The following is a 6,462-nucleotide window of genomic DNA, read 5'->3' as shown; positions in this document are numbered from 1 at the left end:
CGGACGTCAGTGACTTACCTTCACGCGATATGGTTCGCGCAGGAGCTGCACTGGAGAGCGGGTGCACCGAAGTGACAGCGACGCAGCTCGTGACCTTGATGAAGCCCTTCGTCGCCAACGACTTCGTGCTGGACCCTAACACCGACGGCTACCTCGACACAGTCCTGGAGATCGAGAAGAAGGTGGAGGCTACCGTACTGACCTTCCTCAACGCCCTTAAGATCAAATCGCGCGGCTTCACAGCTATCCGCAAGCACCTCCACGAGCTGTACAAGAAGGGTGAGCTCAACGACAAGATCGCCTGGTACCTGCATCTTCGTCGAGCTTCTGCCATTTAAGATCCGGACCGACAAGACGCCCTTGAGCCTGTAGCAACTCCACTCTAGACAACATACCCACGCAAGAAGCATTGCAATAACAAGGAGCAACAAGAGGTGGCAAACACAGCGTCTATTACATGATAAGCACAGCATTATTCATCCTCAACCAATACAGCAGACGGAGTAACTGGTGGCGACGGCTGGAATCGAACCAGCAACCTCAGGGCAAGCCCTGCGCTCTCCCAATGAGCTTCGTCGTCAGTGGGTGGGTGGGGACAGGATCCAGTCGAGCTAAAGGTCGCGGGTGGCTGTGAGGCCTGTACGGCCTGAGAGGGTAGCCGACGTGCGCACTTGAGCTGGAAAAAAAGAAGAGTGAGAGCGAAGCGATGCTGTAGGCGAGAGCTCAGCACGACAGGCCACAAACTCGCCGCGTGTCTATATATTCTATAGGTGGCGTTCTTCTATTGGCAGATAATTTTACCAATAGGATTGCGAATACGCGGCCGATTTTGCCTTAATAGTGGCCCCTACTCGGGGATCGGCCTTCATTGTTAAATTTGACGGCTGGTAAGCACATGGCTCTTGAGCCAAATTTGTATGAAAAAGAAAAAGGCTGATTTCTGAGCACACAGGCCGTTTCAGGCCATTTCCTTGCGCCTATAAACACGGCTAAATCCCACGTTGACCATCCCGGATCCCATCCGGTCTGATTCGCCTATCCCTTGTAGTATAGTAAAATGTTCTCTAAGTCTGCTTAGTGTATAGCAACACAACGTACCATTTTACAGGTACAGGCCGATAGGTCATGTTTTATCGTATGATTGAATATGACTATCTATCCGACTTTATTTTGAGTTTTTATTGAGCATAAAGGCCAATAGGAGCCGAGGTGGACAATTTAAACCATTAGATCCCGTATTTTGGCCAATATCATGACACGTATAAGGCAAGTCGTATAGGCCAGTCGTTCCGACGTATTCGGTCGGAAACAGTCGTCAAATATGTGTATCGTCTCTCAAAAGGCAAGTCAAACGCATATCACTCGCATATTTGCCATCGATCTGACCTGCAGGATGGGTTTGGAGGAGCTAGCCCCTGGAAACACGAAGCGTGCCAAGGCAACTGCCGTGTCAGCATTCATGAGATTTTTGAAGCCTGAGGGTGTGACATAGGAGTATGTACGTGTGTGTATTGAGCGTGGCGAGAGTGGGGAGTGCTTTGTGTCCGTAATGGACAAGTTTGGTATGCATCTTGCATTCATAGAGGGTAAGAAAGGCAAGCCCCTATCACGGAACACTTCGATGCAGTACTATCGGCAAGCTAAACTTTGGCTGTTGGATCAGTTCCACATCACCGAGCTGCACTGGAAGCACGGTTGCTCAAAATGGGGAAGATTCTAGACAATGTTTGTGTGAAACGTGACGGTGGTGGTTTCATTAGCAAGGCACCACCATGTACAAACGCTGACTTGAAACGAATGCTGGCGCACTTGTATGTTCATGCAAGCTACTCTAGTGACTACCAAGATGCTGCGCTGCTGTGTCTGCTGTGGCACCTGTTCGGGCGAGCTTCAGATCGCTCCTCCGCAAGTCCAATGTCTCCATCGACGCAAGAAACCTACTCTTCGTGCGCTTCATTCGCATGAAGACATCCGAAGAGCAGGGCTTGTCGCTCTTCCCCGGAAAGGACTTCACGTGTCCAATGCTCGCGATAGCATTGGCCCAGATGATGCAGACCGCTCCATCTCCCGACGTCATCGACAACCCGCCGGAGCTGCCTGGCCAAGCCGCGATCTCGCTTTCCCCAGATGTCCCACTGCTCGAGATTCTCAATCATCCTACAGACACCACAGGTCTTGATGCACCGTCGACTGCTGGGGCGGAGACGACGCCCACCATCTACTCCCACGTGAACCGGTTGCTGAACCGAATTGCCGCAGCCACAGGAGTCAAGGTTGCGCTGACGTCTCATTCCTTCAGACGCGGCGGTGCACAGCATGCCAATGGGAGCGGGGAGCTCACGGCGCGGTGGATTTTCGACAGAGGTGCCTGGAATATGAGCACAACAAACAAGGGGTTGAACTACATCTTCAACACCAGCAAGGAAGATTACAAGGTTAGCATGATACTCAGTGGATATAGCGCTGAGGCAAAGGTGTCACTCCAAACCTTGACAACGTTTGACACACAAACTAGGGCGATGATCGCTAGCTTCCAGCGCCGTCTGTTCGCGACCTGTCACCATCTCGAAATCACACGACACAACGTGAATCAAGCAGTTCTGGATGTGCTTACGTCGAGTGTGCTTTGGCACTATCCGCTGTTGAAAGACTTGAACGCTAAAGCACCTGCTATCAAGCGCATTGAAGGCTGTGTAGCTGACACCGTCTGCTCGCTCTCTGGGTTACTGGTGTGGTTGTCGCACCTTGCAAGTCCAGAACCAACCTGTGAAGACACCAAGTCACAAATCGTGCTGGAACACTCAACACCAATATCGGGCGCCACGAACAGCTTCTCCAGACACCTGCCATCCAAAACCGGACATGTGCCTCTACTACAAGCGCGACGGCAACGACATGACCATCGTGGGCTTGTACGTGGATGACCTGCTGGTCACCGCGTCCAAGCCGGACCTGATCGAGGATTTCTTTGTGGCCATGAAGATCCTGTCCATCAAGGATTTGGGCAAGGGGAGCAAGTTCATTGGGATGCGCGTGCATCTCGACGAGGCGGGCGGCTACAACCTAGACCAACAAGCCGCCATTGAAGAGCTGCTGGTGCAGTTCGGTCTGGCGGATGCGAACGGCGTCAAGACGCCCATCGGCGAAGAGGCCAACGACGCTGAGCCCCAAGAGCTGCAGCTGCTGCAGGGCGTCGGCTCCAACGGCGAACCCACGATTCGGACCTTCCAGTCGCTGGTCGGCAGCTTGCTCTGGATCGCCCGGTGCACCAGGCCTGACATCAGCTTCGCGGTGCACAAGGCGACCAGGTACACGCACCAGCCGCGGACGAGCGACTGGAAGCTCGCGAAGAGGATCGCACGGTACTTGAAGGCCACCAAGACCCTCAAGCTCCGCATGGACGTCGGCGTGGCCGACGGGCGCTGCATTCAGGTAGAGAGCTGGAGCGACGCGGACTTCGCGGCCGACAAGGGCGACCGGAAGTCGGTGACCGGGGGCGTGGTCACCATGGATGGAGCGATCGTGCACTGGATCTGCAAGAAGCAGACGGGCGTATCATTGGCAACGATGGAGGCCGAGTTCACGTCGGCCTCCCACGTCGGACGCGAGTTGCTCGGACTACGTGAGCTGGTGCGCGAGCTACACTTTGCCGTCTCTCAGCCCATGCCCATGCACATGGACAACCAGGCCGCCATCAAGCAGCTGGAGTCCGAGGACAGCATGGTGAGCGCCAAGCACGTCGGTATCCGGATCAAGTTCATCTGCGACTACGCGCGCAAGGGCATCGTGGAGCCCAAGTACGTCGAATCGCATCTGATGAAGGCGGATCTGTTGACCAAGGCCTTCCCGGCGCCCAGGATGGCGGAGTTGCGCCAAATCGTCAAGTTGACGTAGGTGACGGCCGAGGAGGAGTGTTGGAAAAGCCCTGATCCACGTGGACCACAGCAAGGACTGCCGTCCGGAGGACCGGTTCGGCCGCCTCCTCCACGATTGGGAAAGCGTTGGTGGCAGGACCCAAGGACAGGCATCAAGGACACCAACGACAGCAAGGGCAGCAAGGTCGAGGTAAGCTAGCTAGCATTGTTCAGTCACTTCTCAATTTACGACGGGTCTCTGACTACTACCAACAACCAACACAATGTTCTATTGGTACCCTTCGCGTACATTCACTGGTCTGCTCCGCAGCCCTTGAATCCAAGCTGCATAAAGAACTAATGGATTGTCTTGTTCCTGGCGTTGACTGCTTGTTTCAACGCATAGATTACCTTGTCCAACCTGCACTTGTTGCTCCTCGCGTTTGAAATGCAGTACGATATCGCCATTTACAGTCGCCCCTTTTGCTTGTTATTCAAGAATGCCGTGTCAGCATTCGATTACTCCGCCACGATTACTACCAGCACAAAACGAATGAAGTTCATGTTGATCACGGGCGAGTACGTCTCGAAGAAATTCACACCAACATCTGTTTGCTGACTGTCGCAACGACTCTCGCCTTGTACCGGACAATGTGTCAGTGCTTGTTGCGCCTCTTGGCGAATACCCATCGACAACCGATTGGCCGAACCTTCTCTGTCATTGACACTATCGTATATGACTCATTGAACTCGTGAGCCTTAAGCTCCACGTTCATCGCCTCGATCCACTCTGACGAATCATCACTAATCATACCGGATATAACGGCAATTGTAGCACAAATAACGTCGACAAAGTAGAGGCTCTGTGACGCGTTGAGAGAGGGGAGGAGGTTGCAGACGTCGCGCGCGCGTACGGTGTCACTCGCGTGACGATTTGGCGCTAGAAAATCCAAGATACAACCCTACAAGCTGCCAAGCCTACGTCTGTCTTTATTGGGGTGAAGAAGCAGGTGTCCGCCGTTTCGTTGGATGACGAGAAACTGTAATGAAAATGCTCTTATCGTTTTATCCTTGCTGTTGTTCGTATTAACATATTAAAATGTAGGCTGCTGGACTGGATTCGACGCATGCGCGGCACCAAATACTTCTGTATCACCACCGCATGCATTCGATATGCACTTGCCCATTTTGACCCACATTATGTGGCAACCAGAAGTAGAGATGCTGTGAAAATGTACATTTTCAGATTCCTTCGGAGCAATCGCCTCACTTACCGTCGCATGACGCACCGTAGCCGAGATGTACAGACAACGACGGTGAAACTCGACCCCCCCATCAACATCTATTTTCCATACATCTGTAGAAAGGTCATAAAGACAAAAAAACTCGACCCCTTTTACGATCTCAGCTGCCATTGGCCAAAACTAAAAATGCAACCGGAAAAGTAAATATTGCACAAAACTAATACCAACTGACACATCACTGGAAGATTGAAAAGCGCATGTATTTTTTTAAGTATCTACACCATCACTTCCGGGTCCTTCGGGATCGCCTTTTCAAAGCTTCTCACAACACACTCAGCAGATATGTCCTCCCATGCTCGAATAGTTCGCAATACCGCTGCAATACGCTTTTCCTTGGCGGTTCTAGTCGTAGAAACCTTGTCTCGTAGCCACTCAGCACTCAGCTTCTTCTTGAGTGGCCCCATAACCCCCACGTCTAGGGGCTGACTCACAGAGGTGCTGTTAGCAGGAACAGGGCACACAATGGCTGACGTCTCCTCCGCCACGATGTTTTGCCCTGCTTCGGACACGTGAGAGTCGAAATTGTCCAGCATCAGGACGGAGGGGGCGTCAATCTCATACTTTAGCAAGCACATAACGTACATTTGCCACACCGTGGCGTCCATCCAGCCACTTTCTTGGACGGTGTACACGTGGCCAGCAGGATATGTGGGCAGCTCATCCGTCTCGACGGTACCGCCTGGCATCCCCCGAAGTATAAAAAGAATTGGCAGTTTTTCCCCTGAAATATGAATAAAATTAGCTTTTACAAAATAAAAACTTGACCATAAACCCAAACCTACCATCGGCTCTAATAGTAAGAACAGCAGTGAGTCTACCGGAGTTTTTCTGGATGTGCTTCACTTTAGCAGAGCCACGACGCCCCTTCAGGGCCCAAATCTTGTGAGGAGGCGTGTCAAAGTAAACTGCAGTTTCGTCGACGTTATAAATCGCAGATTTAGGGTAGTGGCCATACTCTTCCCAGAACCCAATGGCAAATTTTACGTGGATTTCTTGGAGTACCCCCTCATCCTTTTTGGTATATTGTGGTTTCTGAACAGAAAAACCATGACTACAACAAACATTAAACAAATATTTAAACAATCAATATTGATTAAAGTAAAACAAAAATTAAAAACGCTTACCGAGCTGCAAAACGCTGACACATGCGCATCAGTGCGCTTAATGCTTTCTCAGGGGATGCCTTGTCCGCTAAATAAGTATCCAGCCAAGCTCGCTGCTCCAGCTTTATGTACTCTATCATGCCTCCGGTACACAAATACTTATAAAAACGTTAGAATCGGTTAAAACAAGCAATAAACAAA

The sequence above is a fragment of the Phytophthora ramorum genome (genome assembly GCF_020800215.1).
Source record: "Phytophthora ramorum isolate Pr-102 chromosome Unknown Phyram_PR-102_s0006, whole genome shotgun sequence".
Classification (NCBI taxonomy): Eukaryota; Oomycota; class Peronosporomycetes; order Peronosporales; family Peronosporaceae; genus Phytophthora; species Phytophthora ramorum.
The sequence above is the reverse complement of the archived record's forward strand: the minus strand, read 5'-3'. Positions refer to the sequence as shown.